This window comes from Onthophagus taurus, chromosome 1 (genome assembly GCF_036711975.1).
Source record: "Onthophagus taurus isolate NC chromosome 1, IU_Otau_3.0, whole genome shotgun sequence".
Lineage (NCBI taxonomy): Eukaryota > Metazoa > Arthropoda > Insecta > Coleoptera > Scarabaeidae > Onthophagus > Onthophagus taurus.
Window position 1 is genome coordinate 8,141,550 of NC_091966.1, and position 15,969 is coordinate 8,157,518.

Genomic DNA, 15,969 nt, shown 5'->3' on the forward strand with positions numbered 1-15,969 from the left:
CTATACAAAGAAATCTCTCAAAAAGAATCTGTACTTACCAAGGAAATAAAGTGATGAAGTATTCGCAAATGTCTTTTAGGAAGCTTTTTTAAAAAGGCCTACAATAACAAGATCTTCCAAGATCAAATAGGAAAACTCCCAAATCATCACCAAATACCATTGAGTGTCTTGTTATTTTGCCTCACTAACACGGAAACAACTCAATTTGCTAACGATTGCCCTAACTTGCTCTTCAATCTAGAATATCAATGACTTCAGAATATTCATTCATTATCGGTTTAGTGACAAGTGGCAAATATGAGATACATAGTTGTTTGCATATCAATGTCAGGAATTTTGTCTTTCATAAAATTGAGAGTATATACTCAACATTGCTTTTTATATTATGCCATTGTAACCTGCTACGGTCACTATATCTAGAAAGTATTAAGTATTAGATGTTGAATCTGTTACAAGAATTACCAAAATAAGTTATGTATCGTGTTTTATCTGTAATAGTCTAAAGGCAGCACCTTGACCATAAGCAAAAATATAATGATCTGCATTGGATAATAAAGAACCCAAATATTCTTTCGAAATTGCTGCTTTATTTTTGCAGATAGACGGAGTTCTAAGGCCTATATAAGCTTTTACTCATATTCAGAGATTTACCACATTTCCAACCACGTTTAGAGATGCTTAGTTCGAGAACTCTTCGATTTCGTTCCTATATTTATACATTTTCTAATAAATTATGGTAGATAGGTCAAAATAAATTATCTATGCCATCTAACATTGCAGAAATTGTCTAAATAGCTAAACTAGGTTTGAGTCCACAACTTGATTTGTTTGTACTACATCTTGGTTATTTAGCGCCATAGCTTGAATTTTTTTTATCAAGGTGTCTTATTTTTATCTTTCTAGCAAGTAAGGCTTTGTGCATGAATTAATTTCCGATATAACGAAATAAACAGTTCTGAAATTTCGTAAAGTAGTCAAACAGGTAATGTAACTCATTCGTTCTTGTTCTTGCTCGATGTCTAAGTCTACCATTAACAATTTCGCATGTTCCTCACATGTAATAGTGTCTCCATTCTTCACTCTTGACATATATAGTTTGTCTGGGTTTTAAGTTTTGATCAAATCCCGGTTCTTATTATTTCATTATTTTGCCAAATACGAGATTACGTTGAAATTGAATTGGAGAAATTGAAATGGGACACCAGTTTAACCAGATTTCCCTTTTGAGCCAGATTTAGACCGTGCTATAATTGATGTTTCTGAATCTCGAGATGACATGACCAGAAAACCATACTTCGCATTCATTGTGATATAATTAACCGTCGCATTATTTTCAGAGTTGTCAAAACTATCGCCAATCTCGCCATTAATTAACAATACCCACTCGGCATTTACACATGCATCTCAGATGTGGAGTTATTACATACTGTTATCACCGCGAATGCTAATTGCAAACTAAAACACTTGGTATCTGTTCTGATTTATTATGTTACATGATAATCATTTATTTATAAGATTTTTTCTATTTTACATTCAACTAAAAATAAATGTCTAAAAACCAATGAAAACTAATAAATAACCCTATAAAAAAATCTTAGCAATGTTAACACCGCTAACAATTCATTCGGTTTTTTGTTGAGCCACTGGAGAGGTGAATCGTTCCTGTTGGATATAAACTCCTGCAGCAGCCAGTGGACGTCGGATAGTGATGGCGGGAAGGGGAGAGAAGGCAGTTGTGTGGCAGGCAGGCGCCTTAGATTTACGACGGACCACTACGGACCGTACCACCACCGACAATTTACTGTTATTGTGCCGGGACGGACAATCGTTCCTATTGATTCCCGACAAAACAAGATGGGGTGCTAGATAACGTGAAGTTGCGTGCACCCGCGGATACGATGGCGTGCCGATTGTGTAAAAGTATCCAATTACTGAAGACGTGCGATCGGCCCGAAGTCCGTTGTCTTCCCTGTAAACAGGCCGCTGTGGTTTCCCGACCGACGTTCCGCTCCTTCCGACCCTTCGTCGTAATCGTCGATCATATCGCGTGAGCTTGAGATAAGGGAAGTAATTTGTGGAGCTTTTTACGGCGTTTCCCGAGACCTTTGTGGGCTAATTGGTCCGCGGTATTCTCTTCGACGACGCGTTTCGCTCGTAAAGTTTGCATTCACTTTTCCTTTTTTTAGCTTATCTCTTTTTCTCTTTATTTTTATCAAGGGCTGTTGAAAGCTTTAAGTGATAACAACATTTTATTAAATATACAAATATTAATAATATTTTAAAACGTGACAGATTAATAACACGACAATGTTTGCAAATTAATGTTAAAATATTAAATATTTCGTTTTGGTTACAATGACCATTGAAAATGCTATTGCCTTTCTGGCAATGCACTTTGTAACTAATTAACAAAAATGTAAATGCAACGCTGTACACAAAAGGGTTGGTGTGTGCAATATGCAAATCGGAAAATCAAATAAAGTGCAATGAAATCGTTTTCGCTTGATACGGAATAAGTACGGAATTATATGTATATATGCGGAATTTGGTAATTTCGCTTCGCAATGGAATCGTTCTCTCTTCTCGCGTTTAATGTTGTATATCAAACAAACAATAATTTTACATTTTATTGCATCGCTTGAATAAATGGGGTTGTGTTGTTGCGGCTAATATGCAAATTAGCTGCAATTTTAACAATTACTACGTCGTCTTTAATTATTGTGCTGAATACAAATTGAACAATAAAAGTTTATAAATAAATTAATGCAACCCATTATTTTAATTGGTATACATGTTATAATAAAATTGTACTTATCGTAAATATATAATGCTTTATTATATTGGTTGTATGGTTTAAAACATTTATTAATTTAGTTTATATAATTAGCACACAATTAAATTGTTGTTTCAAAGAAAATTGTAAAACTTTCGCGAAACATCTATTAATCAAGATGAAAGTTCTCAGTTGTAACAGAGGCTTATCACGTGAGAGCGGCTCACGTGATCAAGGAAGGACGAGCGCAAAGTGGTTTAGTTAAAACTTTTCACGTATACCGGCCTCGTTGTAATTCAACGAGCAACCTTGCAGGTAAACTTTACCCCATCACCGAGTAATGTTTTTAATAATAGACGTTTATCGACCGATAATGGCACGTATTGTACTCACGTATTGAATGCATTTGTACTGATATCTAAACCGAAAGGGCGTTACGATATGAATTAAACTTTCATATTTAAATAAAATTGTACTGAAAAGGATTTTTTTTAGTTATATAAAAGGTTTTAATAACGTTGTAATTTAATGAATACCAAGAGATATTTCGGTTAGTTCTTTTATTCTTTTACTTTGTGTTTTGCTATTTTCTGCTCGAGTTTAGTTCTTAATTGTAGTCGTATACAACGCCGCGGGGTAAATCGCCGTTCCTTCGATGCAATATAGGCTAACTGACATAACAAAATACGGAGTTATAAACAATGAGAAATGGAGATAAGTGCAGAAGATTTTTCATGGTCCAGACTAACGCGATCTCCCGGCATATTTTCAAACTCCCGAGCTGTGTACAGGGAGCGTCCCTAATATTTATGTCTTCCCATTTCCGTGGACATGGGTATACATATTTCAAGCGCTCTGTAATGCGTTCAGGGTGTCTGCGCATTTGACTAGATTCCTTAGACTATTACGGTCATATTTTCATCACAAACTTCGCTCACTATTGCCAAACGCGCTCGCTCGATCGCTCTAATTAATAACTTTCAACCTCACCTTTAAAACTTTATCAACTGATTTATCGCTTTACCAGTTTTCGTAGTATTACGTTCCAATATTCTAACTCATAATTATATACACTATATTTAAACAGACCACTAAAATGTGGAAGCAGAATTCATAAACTAAAAGGGATTTCAAATTCTCTCCCATTTTCTAGTTCTAGGTATAGTGTTAGTGGTAGCTCTAGCTTTAATTGTAATTCACCGCTAAATTGTTATATATTTTTATTGAGCTAAAACTAGAACTAACACTAAACCTAGAACTAGAAACATTTGCGTTTAGCCGTCTTAAGAGATGCAAAGCTAAACCGGAATGTTGCTAGTTCTAGGTCTAATATTAGTTCTAGTGGCAGTGCTAAGTAGCTAGAAAACTAGAACTAACACTAGATCTAGAACTAGCATTTTTGTATCTTATTTTGACGGCACGAATGGGACTTTGAGTTGTGCACCTGTTTTCCGGATGTTGCAGTCCTCTATAATTCTAGATTCTACCATCTTTGGTATTAATATAAAGCCACTTAGACTGAATGCATCGGTGTAGATAGCTAATTATTCATATAACGGACTCCCCCTTCCCCGTATTAATCCGTTATATCGAGGTTTTACTATATTTAGTTCATATTATAGTAGAAACTAATAAGTTTTCAAGATTTCAGTGATTAAACTATCATTAAAGAAATATTATTTTTATGAAAGTTATTTAGGGGAATATCAAGTAAAATTACATTAATTTGGGTTTATTACGAAGTCGTTGGGGTTGTAACGACTTATTCGTTTCTGTTGAAACGAAGGTAAGGGTGAAGCGATCGATGTCCCTAATCATCAGCTCCCCAATTATACTTTTAAATTCTGTGTTTGCGAATTTGCGATCGCCGCACCACGCTACGCCGTTTCCATAGATTACGCGATCTGACGGCGACGATATTACGAATTCAACCCGAATTACGTGAGATAAAGACGAGAGGGGTTGGGCAAAAGACCTATAAATCAAGTGCCCGGTCGCGTTAGCTTTCGGAATATCCAGGAATCGAAGGAACGAAATGTTAAGCAAAAAGCGGCTATGGAACGGTTCTCAAAGGAGTTTTGCCCTATAAAATTTTGTTTATGGAATAAATTTAAAAGGTCATTTTTATTCAACGAGATTAAATTAATAAGAATAGTTATATTGATGTGGTATTTATGTTAATTGAAGAATTTATATCATAAATTCTATTTGGAAGGGAAAATATTACACAAAAAAATTGGAGATCGTTAAGTACCGTTTCACGTTTCTTTTGTAAGAAATGAACAAAAGTAGCAATAGGTTTTTGTGAGAGAGCTCCTTTAAGAAGGCAACGAAGACCGCCAGTGTGAAAATAGCATAAAAGCTCTTGTAACTAAGAAAAATGATCTCCTGTTTCGAGGTCCGGGTCCAACGCTGGTAGTTAAAAGGTTCACTTTGCTTGATAAATTAACGTCACCGTGAGGATTGTTTCCTATTTCACGTCATTTCAACATTTGAACTTGCTACATTTATAACATTTTATTATCTTTGTTATTCAAGCAATTCGGTTATTGTAAAATAATAAACTGAATAAACAAGTTTAGTTGGTAAGACCAAATTAAAATAATTATAGAGTCTTATATATTATATACCGTCTTTTAAATTTGTTTTCACCTCCTGTCGACATGGTTCATGCTTTCATCTATTGTTGGTGTACTATTAATGATTAATAGTGAGATAGACTTTGAGTTTCGACTATCTGTCTAGTAGTTTAGTGTGGTATTATTTGTTTCGTTTGCCCTGGATTCTAAATATTTGAAGCATTGGAGCGAAATGAATTATTTCCTATGTTAAAGTAGTCTGGGCTTCTTTGTAGCTATGTTGTAGACTCCATACATTTTATTACGGATTGGTTATTTATGAGCAGTACTTTTATAGTGCTGTACATTTGATTACGGCTTTTTTTGTGAGTTAAATACATTTTTCCCTCAATTCCCCTTTAGTGTGATATAGGATCACTATGTAATTTGCGAGGTATTTGTGTTGAAATTTCGCACTCAAAGCACCCGTATAAGTTCTAGGAACCAGATTAAATATTATCGAGAATAAAGTATCATTTTACCTGATGTTCTAGTTTATTTCAAATAGTTTTGATAGCTTTCCCAGAATTCTGACAATCGGTTTCGATTCAAATAGAGTAATATTAATTAAGCTGATCAGCTTCTGCGGCATATCCAGTTTTGCTAGGTGTCTTCTTCTGATGTTAGAAGTTTCTCAAAGTACTTTTTCCATCTTCCCCTCACCTCCATCGCTTCATTCAAACTTATTTTGTTGTCATCCATGCATATTACTATGTTTGATTGATAGCTTTTGCTGAGTTGTTTAGTCGTTTTGTAAAACTGTCTACACTCTAGTTTGGTTTTATATTCACTTATTTGTTCTATTTTCTTTCTACGGCAAGTTATGTTTTCCTCTTTCTTCGATATTCTTGTTCAAATTCTGTTTTGTTGTATGCACTTTGTTCTTGCCACCTTTTTTTTCCATTATCTTTCTACAATCATCATCATACTATTCATTTTGTGATTTTTTTGTGGAGCCATGTCGTGTCTTGAGCAGCAAATTTTTTTCCTTTTGTTATCATCTCTCAATTTCATTTTTTGTTGTTTTCCAAATTTCTCTTATTTGTTGTAGAAATCCTATGTGTAAATTATATCTTCACCAGAATATAATATTTTGAGGTTATTGCATGTGGCTAATAAATTGTACTAGCTTAATACCATTGATATTAGATTTATATATCTAAGCCTCCCTTGCTTTGTTTGCTCCTTCAGAGTTGAAAATTAGCGGAATCCCAAATAATAATGCAGTCACTCCTATGTATACTGTTATAAACAATTTGGAACTTTTTGAATTTGGCAATTGGAGCATATATTTGCGTTTTTAATTGAGCCACGCCTTGTCCATCTTATATCTTGCACTGCTGTTAGATCTATATCTTGCAATTTTTACATCTTGCACCTTACCTGCCTGCAATAATGTCCTTACATTCCATGTTCCAAACTATAATGTAGTTTTCTTAGTACTTTGTATTAATAGCTGTCATCTTTCCGTGTGTCTATCCCGTAACACGGAGGACTCTTCTTTCGGGATTACCATACCTACTATAGCCGCGGTGGACAAATTTTAAGGTACCGGACACTTGTACTTCGCGCAGTCCTTTCTGGATAAGACTTGCCAGTTTAGTAACTATATCCGCTAGGGGTTGTAAGTTTTTGTTTCCAATACCATCACTTATTACCTCACCAGACAGCTTTTTGAGCTGTTTCTTAAAAGTTCTGTATCCAAAACGGACTTCCCCAACGTCTAGATTTTACAGTGCCTAGGAGGAGATGCGGATTTCGTACTGTATTTAAATATTTAGCGTTGTTTCCACAGTTTAATCTTTGCCTACCATAAGTCCTGACTATTAATTGTTACTTAATTTTGTATTGATGTGGGATTAACTGTAGTGCCTCGGCTTTGAGAGGCTCTCGGGTTAATATACCTTAATCATTCATTCTCTGCCCTTAGATTAACTAAGATTGTCGGTAGCCGAGGAGAGATCTACTAGCTATTGATACAGTATTAAGTGTAGAGAATCAGCCGAAACTACTCATGATAGCGCCTTGGCTTAATCATACCTAATCACACATTTACAAAATAATCTGACGAAGTCCTAGGTTCCTTGACCTAACTTTAGCCGACACCGCTTGCAGTTGAGGTGCTGCAATCATCGCACTGATTTCGGGTTGATTTAACTTTAACTGTAGATGTATATTAATCATGTTTATTAATTACAATCGTGTGTAATACCAATTAATTTTTACTAAATGGTATTAAACTAACCTAAAATTTCGCATCCATTGTTATCTTTGATTAAATTTCTGGCATAAGCAACATTCTGAAATTTGTCAAAAATTAATTTTCCGCTCTTTTATCTCACACTCTTCTTACACATTATCATCTCTTTGCAGTGTGCTTAACTGTCGATTGTCTACTATATAAGCTTTTATGACTATATATCTACTTCTTATATATACCTTATTTTGAAGACAACCGTAGTTGTTACATTTGATAGACTTTATCATCTCAAATACCCTGCATGTTACGCGTTCTAACGGTAGCTTTGCTATTCTACTTAGATTCTGTAATTAATTCAACTCCTGTTTGTCTTACCAATGCTACCATTTCACCTCATCGCAGTGTCGAGGTCTTTAATAATAATGATTTTCAGATTGCGTGTTTCTCAAAGTCTGAAATTTTATTCCGACGACCTCATTTCAACTTATTTGAAAATTTTTTTCTCAATTAATATATGTATTATAATATTTTATATCCTTTATGCCTTAATATAAGGGTATGAGATAAAAGTTAAAAGTTCTTTTACGGAAAATTTTCAAAGTTATCTTCCAAATAATAAATGATGATCCTGTCAGATCCTTTCCAGAGTATAATGCGTAAAGTTCCTAAAATAAGAGGAGGCACTTACTGCCGACGCAAAATAATTGATTAGCAACGCTAGCAGTAGGTCGAACGTGTATCGTAGGACCAGTCAGCTCAACCTAATTACATTTAATAGACGGTCATCAACTTTGGATGACCGGGAAAATTTGGCGACCCGGAGCGTAAATATTCCCCTTTTCTGAGAGGGTAATTTACGCTTTTACCCTTCGCAAACTGCTGCCGGTGCGTCAACTCCGAGTTGTTTTTGGGGTGATAAACCAGGGAAAAAATATTTTCCCAAATTTTTTCTTTGCTATCTTTTAAACCGAAAACGTTTTAAATTATCCAACTGAATAATATTAGTTTGTTTAAAAAAAAGTGCTGATTGTTAATGTCATCACGTAATTGACAGCTTTGTAAATATCGCGATAAGCTCATCGTAAAGTTCAGATGAAAAGGTTAAATCATCCCCGGCGTGGCTATGGAGTTTCCCTTTCAATCATTAACCAGTCAGTTAATTACGAAAGTTCATCATACATCGATCTGAGAATGTTTTATTACCTTTCTTTAACGGGGCACCCTTTGCCCTTTACATCAAAGGGGTGTTAATTAGGTCGCGGCAATTAGCAAAGTCCGTGCCAGCTCCATCCAGCTACTTCGCTCGGATAAGTCACTAAACACTAATGGAAGCAAATGTTTGTTAAAAGACGCTAAAATTATTAAACTCTTCGAAATAAACTCGAATTAAGTTTAACTAACTGAATGTTTTAAATTTATTTAACGAATAATTTTTAAAATCCTCACCTTAATTAGTTTAGGTGTTTTCTTTTAACGTGAAAATTTATTGTTACTCTAATGTACCTCAATAAAAGGAAATTACCTAATTTTTTATATCCATTTCACCATGTAGTCAAATTAAATGTCGCAAAAACAAGATAAAGTACAAGGGGACGGTCGGGCCTTATACGTCGATTAGTATACGCGAGCAATAAAGCTACCTATAAATCTCGACGAAAGTCGTTTGCATCTCTGCCTACCCAATGGACTAATAGAAATCGCATGGAAACTGGAGTGCGGCCGAACCTTTTTTCTCTCATTTCATTCCCTCTCTCTAATGTAATTGCAAAATTAATTAAATGGCATTCGGGAAGTGAGCGAGACCCGGATTTGCGATATTAAAATTTCAAATGCCTTAGGGCTACCTTGTTCCACAAGAGCAAGGACAAAAATACTAATTTGGGTCGGATCTCGCAAGCTCAGGTCTAAAAGAGATTTTACGTTTCATTTTATTTTATTTTTATTCAACATTAAATTGCTACGGAATTGATTGCATGACATTTCAAATACTTAGGTACTTTCCGGAGGTAACCGCCATTATGTCTCTGTTAAACCCAACTTAGTCGTAATCTTTCATCTCATTTATAATTTATTTTCACTTTACATTAAGCAAATATGTACTAGCTACCTCTATTTCAAAGATAATCTCTTGGTTTATTTCATGAATTTTTTATGATTTTCCGTATTGATAAATCAATTAGTTCTACGTGTTGATCTGATAATCTCGAGTATTAATTCACTTGTGAGAATCGCTATTAATGATGCCCACTCCAAAATCCCAAAGTCATTATCACTCCGCCAATCAAGAATTATTGGAATTTAATCGGCAAGCCCAACTGAACCGGGAGAAGGTATAATTTGAATCTATAGCTTGGGACATGTGATACATATGGCAGTTAAACCTAGGTTGGATTAAATTCCTCTTATCCTACCCTCATCCTATTTATACCTTGATTAAGCCAGCCTACGTAGTAATATATAATCGAACGTGAATGACTTATGGTGAGCATTGGAAATGATCCAATTTCCATATAATTTATTGAACGCGACCTAAATATAATGACCAATATTGGGGGCAATAAGATGATTCGAATTTTATAACTCGGTTTGCGCAGTTATTGGTCGTTAATTTTTTGAATAGAATTGAACGGAAATGATGTACAAGTATTTATTGCCGCGCTAATATTAATTAAAATTGGATGCAAATTTAATTTATGGTTCTGACGCGAAAGTCCTCTCGTGGAATAATTGCTTGTTTTGGAAATATATCGCTCTCATTGGTTCATCAAGCGAATGGGTTCAATTTTGTTTTTATATATTATTTAAATAGCTTAACGATAATCTGTTACACCTGATGTATTTTATACAAATATATATCGTTCGTAAAATTAAAATTTATATATACTGTAATTGAATTGAATTAAGGGTCAATTAATATTTTGAAAACAATAACACTCTAAATTTTCCAAATACATATTTAGTTTAAAACTGACCGAAACACATACGAATTGTTTGGAAGTTGATTTAATTTAGTTACGAACTAAATTTGCCTAGGTTTATTAATCTAATTCAATGTTACACAGAGTTCTATTTCGTTGTGTGGCATAACAATCTAGTTGATTCAATAAGCTTTATTTGTAAATTTACATTCATAATCAAATTATAAGATGTCAATTTCTAATTCTAATATAGAACCCACATTTGTGTTAGTAATTCTTTAACCACCATTAGATGTGAATTCCGTTCAAACCCAATATAGCCACAGCTACAATGGCAAATGTATACGGTCTGCCACCGTATATTGTGAACATGTGTGTACGATGGTATCGTAACTAATTCGGTAACTTAACGGCTCGGAATCGACGCATAGGCGACCTAACAAAATGAACTATTTTGGCGGTTCGCTTGCGGAAACGGCTTCGTCGGGTGGCTTTGATATCGCTCTCAAATCTTAATTAGCTTTGCGGGGAGAAGCGATTTGGAAATCCGTCGCAGTGCCGCCGTATAAAGCCGGTTGCTCAAAGGACATGAATCCGGGCTGCTGTCTCTGTAGAGCAAATTTCACTATGGGCTATGTTATTCCAGCGACAAGCCATTGTGGTTCTCGCTCGTATGATGATCGAACTATTGGCTGCTTTATTGGTGGTTTATTGCCACTGCAGTTCATGTTGGTTCATTTTACCACATAACACTCTTCTACTTGCCCTAAATAAACATAAAAACATTTTAGTACAATTTTATACAATCTTTATTTAGATTGATTAATTACGGTAATTTTTCCAGTACGCGTATTTTGTTATTTATTACGACCCTCTTCTGTGGGCGAGGAAACAGCAGCATCCGATTGTGCTGCAAACGAACTACTTAGCGGTTCGTTTGGCTTCGTAATTAATTAATTAAGCGCCGTGCTGTAATTATTTCAAACATAATGGCCTAAGATCTGGGCACAATATGCGAGCCATTTGTTTGCCAGTCGGAATGGGGGGAGGGAACAATGTAAGTCATCACTTGGGCGGGTAATTAAGTGTCGCGGTTTCCACACGGAGGGGGTTGACTACGACGCCATTACCCGCGATAATCAGTGCAGAAATTAGCTGCAAGGTACGTCGACTAAGTTATGATTATCACTTTCAACCTATCAGAACATCAAAGGCGAGCCTGAGTATACTGTGTAATGGGTCCTACTTTGCCTTTTGTGTATATATCTACATAAATATTATTAATGGACGCGAATACAGAATATTAAATTTCGAGATAATTAATTAAAAATTAACTTTATGACAAAATAAATATACGCTTCCTAGGCTGTTTATTAACAGCATAGAGATTTTATTGTTATTAATACTATGAACTCGTGCTTTTAACGAGTAACACCGCCCGTAAAATAATTAGTTATTAAAAATTAACCTAATTCATTAGTCTTTAAATATATATCAGACTGATTTTAGGATCACTAGTAGATTATGTTTTTCGAATTTTTAGTTTCTCAGCCTCACGAGTAGATAACGCTTTTAAAGTTGTCTTGAAAAAATTAGAAATTTTCTGTAAATCTTGACGCATCCAAATATATATACCAGGAAATATTAGAATAAATTGCACAACCTGTAAATATACACAAACTCCTTCAGAAAGCAGATATATTTCAAACAAATCCCAGACGACTTGAGAAATCTTAGAATCTCTTAGAAAATTCTAAAGAATCCTTTGAAACTTTAAGATCTGCTTGAAAAGTTCCTAGAAATCATCTTGAAATGTTTGAAAATTCACTGAAAATCTTGTTGCATCTAAATGAATTCTAAAAATTCTTTAGATCCTTAGATATATATGCAAATTTTTGCTATTCCATGAAGATAATCCCCAGTAAAATACAAATTATCTAAGAAATATCAGACTCCTTTGATATTGTTTAAAATCTTCAAAAATTCTTGGAAATGGTCTAAAAATCTTGGATACTCCGATTGCATCCGAATTATACATACACCTAGAATCTCTTAAAATCTCTGAAAATCCTCCGAAAACTCTTAGAAATCTTCTCGAAGTTCTTGAAAACGTTGCAAAAAGCTTTGAAAGTTATTCAACATCTCAAACAAAACCAGACACCAGTAAGAATTTGATGCAGTCTTTGGTAGTTCATAAAAATCTTTCAAGCTTTAAGAACTATTTAGAACCTTACGGGAAATCATCTTTAAAATTCTTTGACATGTATTTTGAATACCAAAAATTCTTTAAAATCCATGGATATACTTGCAAAACGTACGTTAACGTAGAAAAAATGTTTTAGACTATCTTTGATACTCCCGATGCATCCCTTATATGTACATGTAAATCAAAAAATCTTTTAAATCCTTACCAGTATAAATAAGTATTAGCCAGCTTGTAAAATCTTAATCATTGGAAATCCTGAACGGTCACAGAAAGTCTCTTAAAATCCCTGAAAAATAATCGAAAATTTTTGGAAATTCCTTGGAACTATAAGAACTCTTTGGAAAGTCCTCAAAAATCATCTTGATATGTTTGGTTAATCTTGATACATCCAAGTAAATCCCAGAAATTCTTTAAAATTCTTGGATATATATTTAAATGATTAATAATCCATGAAGCTCACTCCGAGTAAAACACAGATATCCTGAGAAATGTTGGTCATTCCTTGGAAATCCTTGAGCATTCTTCGAAAATTCACGAAAATCGTATGGGAATCTTCTAGAAATTCTTGGAAATACTCCGAAAATCTTTGCAAATCCAAAAACTACTACAAATCCTAGAATCATTGTAAATTCTCAAATTCTAGTAAATTCTGTAAAAACGTTTAATATCCTCTCTATTAATTCTGATTAATTTAAAAATCCTAAGGAAATGTTTCTAAATCTGCAGAATATCATCTATGAATACATCCACAATTCTTAAAAATTGCTTGATCTTGATTATCAAGGTTTTTAGGCCATTTCCAAAAATTCCTAGACGATTACTAATGAGTTCCCGAGCATTTACTGAGGATTTGACGAACATTGAAGTATGTTGCAGGGTTTTCATAAAGTGTCTAATAGTTCTAGAGTATATGGTAGATTTGTAGTTGATAAGGATAACTTTTCAAGAATTTCCTAACGTTAAGGATGTCTGATATATACTTTAGATGCATCTGCGCTTTCAAGAACTCTCGAATTATTTCTAATCATTTAACAATTTTAGGATTTTTTTTGTTATCTCCAGAGCAAGTTACTTATCAAGAAATTTATGGAATTTAATTGAGTTAAATTAGAAATTAATGCAAAAAGTCCGGAAATCTTTGGAAAACAACGTACATGTCATATAAATCCCTAGAATAAGTTGGAAGATCTTTGAACGTTCAGTAAATATTTTAGAAATCCTTGGAAATGCCTGATAATTTTATTAATTGATGCGCGTTTCAAATAAATCCCTTACAAATGTAAGACAGTCCTTGATAATCTTTAATATTCCTGCAAATTCATAAGAAAGTGGCCTACTTCAAATTTTCCGGAAGTTCTTGAAACTATTTTATGAATCCTTTAAACTCTGTATCTCATGAAGTATTTAGAAACCTTTACAAATCTTAAAAGAATCCTAAGCGATTTTTAATTCAGATAATGCATGGAAATATACTGAATATCTTCTAAAAATTGATTGGAATGGTTTATAAGTTTTTATAAATCCGTATCCAGCCTCATTAAATTTCAAAAACTCTATATAATTTAAAATACGTAAAAATTGCTGAAATACGTTCCGCAATACGTGAAATTTTCAAGCTATCTTTAAAATTCTTAAAAAAACATCAGGAAATTCTTTAAAATACCTCAAATGTTATTGAAAGAGCAAAAGCATCTTAAGCAAATCCGATTTTAACAAATCATAAGAAATTCTTAGACACACTCGACGACTTTGTGTCGAGTTGTTCTTCTACACACTCTTAGAAATAATTCGAATATTCTTATTAATTCATATCTCATTCTCATTTGTGCTATAGATTAGTTTTCAGTATTTATTATGCTTCCATAAGTAAGGCTAATGGTACCACTTCCGTTTTTTTATTAATATTTTTATGCAATATGCGTTTTGTTTGCGTTTTGGTGAGTAGTTACTAGTGTTATTATGGAGTTTCCAAGACGATATTCAACATGTTCTTCTAGTGCAGGTTGTTCTGACATAGTATTAATTCCTAAAAATGATGTTAACAGACATGCATGTTCGAGACTTTATTGGCTGTACTAACTTGATGCTCCGCAATAAGAGTAAAGCAATTTCTTCGGCATTTCGCACCTTAATTTAAACTTAGATTATGGATGTATTAGTTGCTCGATGACCTCGACTCTCCCAGAACATTTCAAGCAACCTAAGAAAGTTTTCCCTTAATGTTTTGATTTTAATAAATTATAAGTTGATTTTTCTTTCTTTAGATATCTGTATCTGTAGATAGAATCTTTTCTATCTTTTCTTCGTATTTAGAATCTTCTTTTGTATTTTTATAGTATCTTCTTTTCACGTTCTTGTATGTATCCGTGAATATAGGTCGCGCTTAATACGATTTATATCATCCGTTAACAATGACGGTATATGGCGTGTACTTTATAATAAGGTATTCTCAACTGTGTCGTTCACCAACCGGCGCTGCATGATCGATATTTTTGAACTTCGCACCTCTAATATAGGATTTGAGTAAACGAAAATTACTGTAGAAACATATATACTTACATCAATAAAATATTAGATAAACATTTCAATACACTAATAGTTGTTTGTAAACTATTTAAGAACTTTAATGGAAATAATTTGCGTAATCGACCAAACAGACAAGGTACAATGGTGCACATACAGTGGGAGGTAATTAGAGTTGCAAAGTTCTCAATTTCGCCGGAATTGGTCGACGAGGGTAGAAATGGAAACAATCGAGCCGACTATTGATAATTTCCCCAGGCCGCATTTGTGGCTTATGATTGTTGATGCCATCGTAAACACTATTAAACGGCGCGGTATCGCCACGAATTTAGCGTTTGGACGCCGAAAGAGATAACGGGTCGCGACCGACAGAACGAACGAACGGTCGAGTGCCCTTTAGATAACTGCTAAACTGCATAACCGAGCTTACGGTATAAATCAGCGTAATTAGATTTACGGCTTGGACGGGAATTGTCGTTCGATGTACATTTCTTTACTAGAAATAACGTTTTGACGTATGGAACTGCCTGCGAACGAATTGCACCCTGATATGGTATGACCACGACAAATCATTCCCTCCAATTCAAACCAACCGATTTATGCAAATAATCCAAACCTATTTATGTTCAAAGCTGTTTGGTAATAAAAATAGTCATTAGATCACAAAATATCCAATCGGTTACAATGAATTAACAATGCGGTTTTTTATTATTATGCCCTGTTAGCGTTCG